Below are 13,296 nucleotides of genomic sequence, written 5' to 3' on the forward strand. Positions count from 1 at the left end.
TCAAAGATAAGACTCATGACCGTTACGTAGAGTATTTAATGCACACCTAAATTGCATCCTTGTAGTGGCACTACTAGCACCACTTTTCTGCAACTGGTGTGAAATCTGAAGAGACATCTTCCACATGTAAAAACACACCTACCAACTTCTGTTTTTGTGGCAAAACACCTCCTTGGTGTTATGATCACCCCCACCCCCACAGTCAGTGTATGTTGTACAGCAAGATCAATAAATCTATGCAGTTAATATGCCACAAGCAGTTCCTCAGAAATCTGAGCAGCCTGCCTTCTCTCTCTCTCTCTCTCTCTCTCTCTCTCTCTCTCTCTCTCTCTCTGAGAATGTAAATACCTTTTGTTGAGTTTCCCTAAATGTGTTGTGTCCTTTGGAAAACCGAAGATCAAATAATGACAATATTATGAAAAGGACACACTCATAGGGCTGGTGGCAAAAAGTGTTTCCACTGTACAGACCAGGACAAGGAGAGAAGGTCTTTACTAAGTCCTGCATAATTGAATTTGCGAGAGGGGTAAAAGGCAAGGCCTCTGGAAAGGGTGGATACTTTTGTGAGGCTAAAGCTTTTTGTGAAAGGGTTCACAAATGTTTCATCTCTAGGCCCTGGATTCTGTGTGGTGGTAGCAGCAGGGAATTTTTGAGGGTTGGGTAAATGTAGCAGCTCTGCAAGGCAGCATTTGTCAGCAGTGAGTGGATGTTTGAAAGTGGTTGTAGAGGTGATGGATAGTGGTAGTCCAAGGCAGGAGTAGGAAGTGAACACAGTAGTATGTTTTTTAAGGCAGCATTGTGCATGCTGCTCTAGCTCGTGGAGGGCATGAGTTTCACTGTGTGATATGGAATCCAGGAATTTGGAATTTTACAGCAGGAAAATTTTACTTATGGAGAGGAGGTACAGCAAGGATATTTGGGCCTGATTGACATGTTTTTGTGGGACTGTGTTGGTGAGGCTTAAGGACTGGCAGAATCTGAACAGTTGAAGGTCATTGTGGAAAGAGGGGTTGCAGTCAGAGATGGAAAATTTTATGGTAAGGCCATTTGGCAGGATTCCATCAGCCAAACAACAATGCAGGAAAAGTATATGGGATTTTGTTCTGGTTAGGGATAAGGAAACTTTTCTGTAGTGACCCACATGAAAGGAACAAGGATTCATGGTGGAGGATGAAAACTCTTAATTAACTTAGAAACACACTCAAAAAAAGTTTGCAAAAATACACCAAACAGGAGTGGAAAATCACAAAACAGACGAAGTATGGGGAAACAAATTACCCATCTCCAGCTGCAACCAACTCCATCTTCCACAATGACCTCCTCCAGGGATAGGTCTCGACACTACTACTGATACTGTGAATACCTCACACACCTTAAATGTCACACAATCCCTTGCTTTCCGTATTTCAAAAGTTAATCAATATTGCTCCAAGTTGCCATTAAGATCTTTTTAACACAATAAGACAAGCTGTGAGAGTTACAACTTGATTTAGGAATGTATTATGAATGGTTGCCTATCAATGAAACATAATATGTACTGGCAGGTTTTTCTAGCAAAACAATCCCCATAGCACAGTTACAAACCACTGCTTCATGTGACAACATATTACCAGTAACATATTTGCTGTCATAAGTAACTGGATAATAGGTTTTGACCTATAGATAACATACAATATAAAAGGTATGGTTACCACCTACATGCAGTGTTTAAGTAAGTTAAATATTTAAACAAAATTTCAAGGAACAGGAGACCTAATATCTTTGTGCGCTAAGTCAATTCAATATAGTTTGAAGTGACACCAACCTTATTGGTTTAACTGATGAACATTAGTTTCCAATCACTACTTTGTACTGAGAATGACAAAGTCTTGGGAATACTCTTCAGAACAAAAAGGAATGCATTGCTGCAGCCATTTATACCTGCGTTCAGTCACAGATACAAGGAGCTGGGAAACATTTATATAGTGCTAAAATTTCATTAAACACTCTTTTCATTGTCATCCACAATGACAATGAAAATCTGAACAGCTGCTGTAAGGTTGCTTACCAATTTTATGCACGATGGACTTGGAGATTCTTTTATTGTCGGTAAATAAAACCAATTTTGTTACTACTGTTGCATCTCCTGGCTATATCTGTATGTTCAATACTTTTATTTAGTTTCTGTTATACCATTACTCCTTACTACAATATCATATTTCTTTGGCAAAGTTGCTTTGTCAAATGTATTTGATGTAGTGTTATACGCACCTTTTGTCAAATTTATTTGATCAAATCTACCACCTTAGATTTGATCAGAGTAAAAATGTGGCTGGCATGTACAAAACACACAGTGAAACCATTCTGTGTTTTGTATATGGAGTGGAGAAGCACATTAAAAATTCAAACGACACGTCTCTGAGCTTATTGCGGCACTCTAAAAACGGAAACATGTTTACACTGTGCGATAAAACAATGTTTTTCCTTTTTTCACACAAGGAGATGGAAATCCACCCTTTCTTCAAAGAAAATTATAATTGTCTGCAATGAAATTCATAATAGAAGTCAAATTCAACAAAGATGGAAGGTAAGTTCACTGTCACCATGATATTTATTTGTTCACTGATGATACATCAGTGGCACTGAAAATGTATAGGAATTGAGCTTCATGCTAAATGTAATGGAACATTTGCTAACTGTAGTTTATGCTAAATGTAATGGAACATTTGCTAACTGTAGTTTAAGATACACGCATGAAGAAGAAAGCGCTACAGGCGGACATGCTAGAGGACTAAATGTTGCAGCCAGGAAAGATAAACTTGATGGGTACTTGCGAGGCACAGAAGCAAGGACAAGTCAGAGGTGTTTAACAAGAATAAATAGCTGCAAATGTTCAGGAATGTATGAATCGTGCCTAATTTTAAATGTATTAAAATTAGTTCAAAATCCGTAAAGAAATTCTCAATATTAACTACAATCTGTGTGAAGTTTCAGAAAGCATTTGGTAAGCACATAGATATACTCGTAATCAGTTCCTTTTGAACTTAAAAAACACACACACACACACACACACACACACACACACACACACACACACACACACACAAGCAGTCATATATGTCTGTATGTGAGGATGGGTGTGTGTGTGTGTGTGTGTGTGTGTGTGTGTGTGTGTGTGTGTGTGTGTGTGTGTGTGTGTGTGTACACCTGTCCTTTTTTCTCCCTAAGGGAAGTCTTTCCGCTCCCGGGATTGGAATGACTCCTTACCCTCTCCCTTAAAACCCCCATCCTTTCGTCTTTCCCTCTCCTTCCCTCTTTCCTGAAGAAGCAACCACCGATTGCGAAAGCTAGTAATTCTGTGTGTGTGTTTTCTTCATTGTGCCTGTCTGCCGGCACTTTCCCGCTTGGTAAGTCTTGGAATCTTTGTTTTTAATATATTTTTCCTATGTGGAAGTTTCTTTCTATTTTATTTACATCATCATTAATTTAAGTTAAAGGATTTATGATGCTACAATTATGACTTGGCCACTACGAAATGTGGAAGAGGGTTTAAGAGGGGGAGGAAGAGGGGAGGAATGAACAATCAATTAGTGCAGGAAGCATTTGAAGCAAAAGATTTAACTACGACTAATGTTGCTGACGAAACTGTTGTAAGAACTGAGGAGTTAGCTATGTGTGTTAAAGTGCCACTTCCAGGATGGGGAGGTGTGCCGCTCCAGAACAAATCAGCGCAACGGATTAATGACCAGGTTCCGTGTGTATTGGCAAGTCTGGATGTTTTTTTACACTTTCTCACATCCAGTTACATAAATACTGGGTTGTTACCTGAAACGTCCCATCTCATTTACACAACCCACTGACAGTTTCGGCAAACACATTCCATCGCGGGATGTAGCAGGGTGGCAACAGGTCAGTGCCTGATGACTCCTTTCAATTAACCATGCAAGATTCGTTAATAAATGCCAGCCCTACACCAGTGTGAAACAAGGGCACAGGAGGAGGAGGAGGTGGTGGAGGAGAAAACTGTCCAAGTGCCAGGAGATAAAATTCATGGGAGAGGAATGTTAATGGTTTTTCCTGCAGCTGACGAGACTATGACAACTACATCTTAGTTCTGCATGTTGCAGGCACAGCTATTTGCACAACTATTTAGATGACTTTTGACTGATCAATTTTCCAGTAAGATACAAGATTCACACACTGAAGTATTAATAAGGACATGTCACAGACGTGAATTGGGCAACCTGTGATGGATGACTTGGTTAAAATGTCAATTTCTTCAGCCTTCTAATCTTATGTGGCGCCCATTTTTATAGAGGGGACGGAGAGAACTTCTGTGTGTGATGATATATAGAACTGTTTCTCTACAGAATCATATATCAGCAGGATCGGTCATTACTCATCCATTTGTCTGCAAGGGGCATATCAACGGTAGACCTACAGGGATCAGGGATGACTCATGGTGTTGTACTGATTCACCTAGACAAAAAATTTCAGGTGCTGCCCTTCACTGAAACTGAGCCAGTGGGACCCACTTTACCTGTTTTGGGGAAATCTGTTCTGTCCGGCATAGGGGGGCCATTAATCATAGTCCGTTCAAATGTATGATGAATGAAAGTACCCCTCTGAGAAATGGCAGAAAAGGACACCAGATGCACACAGTGTGTACGCATGGGGGCCCCATTCAAAATGCTAAAAAGGCTATTCTGACAGCCACTGAGGGAATAGGGTGCAACCAATCGTAGATTGTGGCACACGTTGGAACAAATGATGCCTGTTGTCTGGACTCGAAGGTAATACTTGGGTCATCCCAGTGACTGGCAGAGAAAACCAGCCTTGTGCATAGAGTTTCAGCGAGGCTCACAATTTGTCATCAGAACTGATCCTGGCCCCTTGGTTCCAAATCAAGAGGAAAAACTGAAACAGAGACTTTGAAGGTTCTGTAACAATTGAGATTGTGATTTCCTGGAGTTGTCCTATAATGTTGAGAACTGTGCGCAGCCCCTAAATGGGTCAGGTGCACGACAGCTGGACGAAAGCCAGAAGTATCAGTGCAAGATCAAAAGAAAGGCCTTCCACAGTCCACAGGTGAGAGTATTAAAATCCTAGTTGTTAACTGCTCAAGCATTTAAAACTACGTGCCAGCATTTGAAGCACTACTGAAAAACAAACTCTCCCAATACTAGAAACAGAAAGCTGGTTGAAACCTGCAATTGATGAATTTTTGAAGAGTATCCGAGTTTTTATTGAAAGGATAAGCAAAAGGGAAATGGAAGTGGGGTATTTGTCACAGTAGAGAAGAAACTCTAATCCACCGAGACAAACTGATGCTGCACAAAGATTGTTTGGGAAATGACAGGTGGGCATAAAATAATTGAATCCTATCGCCCACCACTAATCTTCTGATGCAACCAAAAACTTTAGAGAGACTTCAGTTCACTTGTACATAAGTTGCCCAATCATACTGTTACCATTGGTGGAAACTTTAATCATACAACAATCAATTGGGAAAATAGTTTCGTTAGTGGTGGACATACTAAGACATCGTGAGAAACACTCCAAAACAAATGCCTTCTCTAAAAACTACCTAGAACAGATGGTTAGGAACCCCACTTGTGGAGAAAATACACTGGGCCTAATGGCAACAAAGAGACCTGACTTATTTGAGGATGTCCACACTGAAACGTATCAATGACCATGATGCAGTTGTGGCAACAATGATTATCAAAGTAGAAAGGACCACTGAAACAAGCAGAAAGACTTCCGTAAACTAGATAAAAAATCAGCTGTGTCATGTCTCAATGAGGAACTTGAAACTATCAGTACAAGGCAAAAGCACATATTCGAACTCTGGCTCAAGTTTAAAAGAATAGTTGACCATGCACTGGGTAGGTATGTACCCGCATATACAGTCACTGTAGAGAAACTTTGAAAGAAACACAGATTACTGCATAAGAAGCGTAAAACAAAGCATAAGGTTATAGACAGACACATGATGAATGAAACACTTTTGGCTGCCAAAAGAGTAATGCTTAATGCCTTCAATAACTACCATAGCAGAATATCATCAAGTGACCTTTCACAGAATCCAAAGACATTCTCGTCATATAAAAAGGGTGTTAGCAACACCAAAGCTAGTGTGCAGTCCCTATAGAATGAGACAGGAGCTGAAACTCAGTATAGCAAAGCAAAAGCTCAAATGCTTAACTCTGTTTTCAAATGTTCCTTTACAAAGGAAAACACACGAGCATTGCCCCAAATTTAATTTTCGTATCACTGGAAAGATGGAGTAAGTATTAATGTCACTGATGTGGAGAAACCTCTACATCTACATCTATACTCCACAAGCCACCTGACGGTGTGTGGCGGAGGGTACCCTGAGTACCTCTTTCGGTTCTCCCTTCTATTCCAGTCTCGTATTGTACGTGGAAAGAAGGATTGTCGGTATGCTTCTGTGTGGGCTCTAATCTCTCTGATTTTATCCTCATGGTCTCTTCGCGAGATATACGTAGGAGGGAGCAATATACTGCTTGACTCTTCGGTGAAGGTATGTTCTCGGAGCTTTAACAAAAGCCCGTACCGAGCTACTGAGCGTCTCTCCTGCAGAGTCTTCCACTGGAGCTTATCTATCATCTCCGTAACGCTTTCGCAATTACTAAATGATCCTGTAACGAAGCGCGCTGCTCTCCGTTGGATCTTTTCTATCTCTTCTATCAACCCTATCTGGTGCGGATCCCACACTGCTGAGCAGTAGTCAAGCAGTGGGCGAACAAGTGTACTGTAACCTACTTCCTTTGTTGTCGGATTGCATTTCCTTAGGATTCTTCCAATGAATCTCAGTCTGTCATCTGCTTTATCGACGATCAACTTTATATGATCATTCCATTTTAAATCACTCCTAATGCGTACTCCCAGATAATTTATGGAATTAACTGCTTCCAGTTGCTGACCTGCTATTTTGTAGCTAAATGATAAGGGACCTATCTTTCTATGTATTCGCATCACATTACACTTGTCTACATTGAGATTCAATTGCCATTCCGTGCACCATGCGTCAATTCGCTGCAGATCCTCCTGCATTTCAGTACAATTTTCCATTGTTGCAACCTCTCGATACACCACAGCATAATCTGCAAAAAGCCTCAGGAACTTCCGATGTCATCCACCAGGTCATTTATGTATATTGTGAATAGCAACGGTCCTATGACACTCCCCTGCGGCACACCTGAAATCACTCTTACTTCGGAAGACTTCTCTCCATTGAGAATGACATGCTCCTCAATCCAATCACACAATTGATCTGATAGTCCGTATGCTCTTACTTTGTTCATTAAACGACTGTGGGGAACTGTGTCAAACGCCTTGCGGAAGTCAAGAAACACGGCATCTACCTGTAAACCCGTGTTTAAGGCCCTCTGAGTCTCGTGGACGAATAGCGCGAGCTGGGTTTCACACGACCGTCTTTTTCGAAACCCATGCTGATTCCTACAGAGTAGATTTCTAGTCTCCAGAAAAGACATTATACTCGAACATAATACGTGTTCCAAAATTCTACAACTGATCGACGTTAGAGATATAGGTCTATAGTTCTGTACATCTGTTCGACGTCCCTTCTTGAAAACGGGGATGACCTGTGCCCTTTTCCAATCCTTTGGAACGCTTCGCTCTTCTAGAGACCTACGGTACACCGCTGCAAGAAGGTGGGCAAGTTCCTTCGCGTACTCTGTGTAAAATCGAACTGGTATCCCATCAGGACCAGCGGCCTTTCCTCTTTTGAGCGATTTTAATTGTTTCTCTATCCCTCTGTCGTCTACTTCGATATCTACCATTTTGTCAACTGTGCGACAATCTAGAGAAGGAAGCACAGTGCAGTCTTCCTCCGTGAAACAGCTTTGGAAGAAGACATTTAGTATTTTGGCCTTTAGTCTGTCATCCTCTGTTTCAGCACCATTTTGGTCACAGAGTGTCTGGACATTTTGTTTTGATCCACCTACCGCTTTGACATAGGACCAAAATTTCTTAGGATTTTCTGCCAAGTCAGTACATAGAACTTTACTTTCGAATTCATTGAAAGCCTCTCGCATAGCCCTCCTCACACTGCATTTCGCTTCGCGTAATTTTTGTTTGTCTGCAAGGCTTTGGCTATGTTTATGTTTGCTATGAAGTTCCCTTTGCTTCCGCAGCAGTTTTCTAACTCGGTTGTTGTACCACGGTGGCTCTTTCCTATCTCTCACGATCTTGCTTGGCACATACTCATCTAACGCATATTGTACCATGGTTTTGAACTTTGTCCACTGATCCTCAACACTATCTGCACTTGAGACAAAACTTGTGTTGAGCTGTCAGGAACTCTGTAATCTGCTTTTTGTCACTTTTGCTAAAGAGAAAAATCTTCCTACCTTTAATATTTCTATTTACGGCTGCAGTAACCGCGTTATGATCACTGATTCCCTGTTCTGCATTAACTGATTATCAGATTTAACCAAAGCTCCAGAGCCTGTTCGAATCCCTACCAGGTTTTATACTGAATTGGCCCCTCTTCTAACTATAATCTATCTTAAATCCCTAAAATAAAAAACCGTGCCCAATATTTGCAAAAAGCACAGGTCACACCCATCTATAAGAAGGGTAGTAGAAGTGATCCACAGAAAATACCACTTGATGTCCTAGATATCGATTTGTTGCAGTACCTTATAATATATATTCCCTGCTCAAACATAACGAAGTATCTCAAACAGAACTACATTCTCAATACCAACCACCGTGGATTCCGAAAATAATATTTATATGAAACAACTACCACTTTTCCCCATATGAGATACTGGAAGCTTTGGATCAATGCAATGAGGTAGAGACACCCAGTACTATGGCTACACTTATTGTCAAAAGTGACCATATAGGGTATCAAGTGAAATTTGTGAATGGATTGAGGGCTTTTTGGTAGGGACGACAAAGGATGTTATCTTGGAGGGGGGTCACCGTCAGATGTAGGGAAATGTTGGAACCCTTGCTATCCATGCTGTATATCAATGACCTTGCACACAACATTAATAGTAACCTCTGCAGATGATTAAGTACTGGCTGAAAGAAGCTGCATAAATATTTCAAAGTGGTGCAAAGACTGGAAACTTGTTTTAAATCATTAAAAATGTAAAATCGTGCACTTCATAGAATGAGAAACAAAACAAATGAACATTGCATCCTATGACTATAATATCAATGAATCGCTCAACACCTACAAATACCTGATTAACACTTTGTAGGGATATGAAATGGAATGATCACATAGGGTAGACTTCGGTTTATTGGCAAAATACTGGGGAAGTGCAAATCAGTCAACAATCTACAAAGCAGACTGCTTACAAATCACTCATGTGACCAGTTCTAGAATACTGCTGATGTGTGAGACCCCAATAGGACTAACACATGCAGTAACGGCAGCATGAATGGTCACTTTGACACTTAAGAGACTTTCACAGACATACTGAACTGGAAGACTCTGAAGATATACATAAACTATCCCGAGAAAGTCTACTTTAAATGATGATTCTAGAAATATTCTATAACCCCCTTATGTATCTCTCACATAGGGATCTTGAGGATAAGATTAGAATAATTACCACACACACACACACACACACACACACACACACACACACACACACAGGGGGAGGGAGGGGGGAAGGGAGAGGGGGAGGGAGGGGGTAAGGGAGAGGGGGAGGGAGGGGGTAAGGGAGAGGGGGAGGGAGGGGGTAAGGGAGAGGGAGGGGGTAAGGGAGAGGGGGGAGGGAGGGGGTAAGGGAGGGGGTAAGGGAGAGGGGGGAGGGAGGGGGGAAGGGAGAGGGGGGAGGGAGGGGGGAAGGGAGAGGGGGGAGGGAGGGGGGAAGGGAGAGAGGGAGGGAGGGGGGAAGGGAGAGAGGGAGGGAGGGGGGAAGGGAGAGAGGGAGGGAGGGGGGAAGGGAGAGAGGGAGGGAGGGGGGAAGGGAGAGAGGGAGGGAGGGGGGAAGGGAGAGGGGAGAGGGGAGGGGGGAAGGGAGAGGGGAGAGGGGAGGGGGGAAGGGAGAGGGGAGGGGGGAAGGGAGAGGGGAGGGGGGAAGGGAGAGGGGAGGGGGGAAGGGAGAGGGGAGGGGGGAAGGGAGAGGGGGAGGGGGGAAGGGAGAGGGGAGGGGGGAAGGGAGAGGGGAGGGGGGAAGGGAGAGGGGAGGGGGGAAGGGAGAGGGGAGGGGGGAAGGGAGAGGGGAGGGGGGAAGGGAGAGGGGAGGGGGGAAGGGAGAGGGGAGGGGGGAAGGGAGAGGGGAGGGGGGAAGGGAGAGGGGAGGGGGGGGGGAGGGAGAGGGGGGGGGGAAGGGAGAGGGGAGGGGGGGAAGGGAGAGGGGAGGGGGGAAGGGAGAGGGGAGGGGGGGAAGGGAGAGGGGAGGGGGGGAAGGGAGAGGGGAGGGGGGGAAGGGAGAGGGGGGAGGGAGAGGGCATTTAAATACTCATTCTTATTACGCTGCATATGTGAATAAAATAAAAAGAAATCCTAATACCTGGTACAATGGGACATACCCTCTGCTACCTCTGTTCTGCTCTTGTGGTGGTTTGCACAGTATGGATGTAAATGTAATTTACTTTTCATATTAATGTGAGAAATACTCAGTTACATCATGTGGCACAGAGTATGCTCAACTCTTACTCCCTTTACGACTGACAAGGTATGTTAGGTCAAAGGTAGCCATGTGTATTGCATCTCCATCGGGAACATGTTTAACAGAGTCCTGTGACATACAAATAATGCTTCAAGTTGAGAAACATGGTAGCACACATATACTTCTTCAAAATTCAAACACAAAAAAAATCATCACACACTGTTTAACAGTTCTGTATACCCAGGCCACTGACATAGTATCAACAAAAATTGAGAGATATATACCAAATAAATTAACAAACGACAGAGTTGATCCTCTATGGTACACAAAACGGGTTAGAACACTGTTACAGAAACAACGAGGGGGAGAGAAGCAAGAGGGGGGGGGGGGGAGAAGAGAGAGAGAGAGAGAGAGAGAGAGAGAGAGAGAGAGAGAGAGAGAGAGAGAGAGAGAGAGCGCATGCCTAATTAAAACGAATGCAAACTCTCTAAGACTGGCGACGTTTTACAGAAGCTTAAAATTTAGCACAGACATCAATGTGAGATTCCTATAATAGTTTCCACAACAAAACTGTCTTGAAACTTGGCAGAAAATTCAGTGATTCTGGTCATACGTAAAGTACACTAGCAGCAAAACAAAATAAATGCCTTCTCTGTGCAATAGCAATGGAAATACTATTGATGACAGTGCTGCCAAAGCACAGTTACTAAACACAGCCTCCCAAAATTCCTTCATCAAAGACATCAAAGTAAATATTCCAGAATTCAAATCAAGAACAGCTGGCAACATGAGTAACTTAGTAGTAGGTATCCTCGGAGAAGTGAAGCAACTTAAATCACTCAATAAAAGCAGGTATTCCAGTCCAGACTGGTAAACCAATTAGGTTCATTCAGAATATGCTGATGCAATAAATCCTTGCTTAACTATAAGTACAACCGTTCACTCAGCGAGAGATCTGTGCCCAAAAACGGAAAAGATGCACAGGTCACACCAATATACAAGAGAGGTAGTAAGAGTAATCCTCAGAATTACAGGACCATACCATTAACATTGATATGCAATAGGATTGTGGAAAATATAGTGTGTTCAAACACTATGAATTACCTCTAAGAGAAGAGTCTATTGACACAGTGAACACAGATGCAGAAAACACTATTCTTGTTAAACAAAACTAGCTCTTCACACGCGAAGTGTTGAGAGTGTTATTGACAAGGGATTTCAAATTGATTCCTTATTTCTGGATTTCCAGAAGGCTTTTGTCACTATCACACAAGCAGCTTCTTGTGAAATTTAATGCTTTTGGAATATTGTCTCATTATGTGACTGGATTCATGACTTCCTGTCAGAGATGTCACAGTTAGTAGTAACTGACGGAAAGTCATTGAGTAAAACAGAACTCACTTCTGGCATTCCCCAAGGTAGTGTTATAGGACCTCTGCTGTTCCTTATCTATATAAATGATTAGACGATCTGAGCAGCCGTCAGCCTGTTTGCACATAAACTACAGTATCATCGTCTAGTAAAGTCATCAGCAATCAAAACAAATTGCAAAATGATTTAGGAAAGATATCTGTAAGGCACAAAAACTGACCCTAAATAATAAAGTGTAGGGTCATCCACGTGAGTGATAAAAGGAATCCGTTAAACTTCGGTTACATGATAAATCAGTCAAATCCGAAGGCCATAAACTCAGCTAAATGCCTAAGAAATACAATTACGAACAAATTAAATTGTAAAGAAAAACAAACAAAATGTTGCATCTTAGTGGCAAGATACTTGCTTATCCATCCTCTTTTACAGTACTGCTGCACGATATGGGTTCCTTACCATATAAAATTAACAGAGTACATCGAGAAAGTTCAAAGAAGGGCAGTATGTTTTGTATTATTGTGAAACAGGGGAAGGAGTGTCATAGACCGGATACAGGATTTGAGACGGACATCATTAAAACAGAAGCATTTGTTATGGCAGAATCTTCTCACGAAATTTCGATCAGCAACTTTCTCCTTCGAATATGACAGTATCTGTTGATGCCAACTTACATAGGGACAAACGATCATCATAATGAAATAAGGAAAATTAGAAAGATATAGCCCCCCCCCCCCAATGCTGTTTGAGATTAGAATAGCAGAATTATTATTAAGGTGGTTCGATGAATCATCTGCCAGGCACGTTAAGTGTGATTTGCATCACTCAACAAGCCCTCAAGCCAACTGATGAACAAATAACATTAGGTTCTGTGTCTTTTGAACAAATTACAGCACAGCAATAGAAGCAGGCTCCAGCATTGATGTCATCACGATGCCAGCTTCTATGTAAACAATGTGCTGTCAGTGCACAACCGCCTGCTTTTGTATAGCTTCGACCCCAGTTTTTGTTTACTACTAATGTCACCAAAATGACATCATTCACCAAGTGACAATCCGTTGCATTGTGGAGTGGCAACTACTGTGAACTCTCCATCACAGTATAGTCAACTACAAGTGGGCTGTCAAACATGTTTCAGTGGCACAGTTAAAAACTGTGGTATTAAAAAGGCAGAAACAAAAATTAAAAAGCATACAATTACTTTTGTTACGTGTAATATGCAACGATTAAGGTCTTTCATTTGTAAAAATAGTGTTTCACTGTTTAACTTATTATGTTGACAGTAAGCACTAAATACATACTTTTGCAATTCTTGCATCAT

General features: G+C 42.1%; 1 protein-coding gene across 3 annotated transcripts in view; it reads right to left on the reverse strand.

The window, feature by feature from the left end:
* Window positions 1-13,296, reverse strand: part of LOC126334974 (transcription factor E2F6-like) — a 66,768-nt gene that overhangs the window by 20,665 nt on the left and 32,807 nt on the right. The gene's annotated exons all lie outside the window — the stretch shown is intronic.

This window comes from Schistocerca gregaria, chromosome 2 (genome assembly GCF_023897955.1).
Source record: "Schistocerca gregaria isolate iqSchGreg1 chromosome 2, iqSchGreg1.2, whole genome shotgun sequence".
Taxonomy (NCBI): Eukaryota; Metazoa; Arthropoda; class Insecta; order Orthoptera; family Acrididae; genus Schistocerca; species Schistocerca gregaria.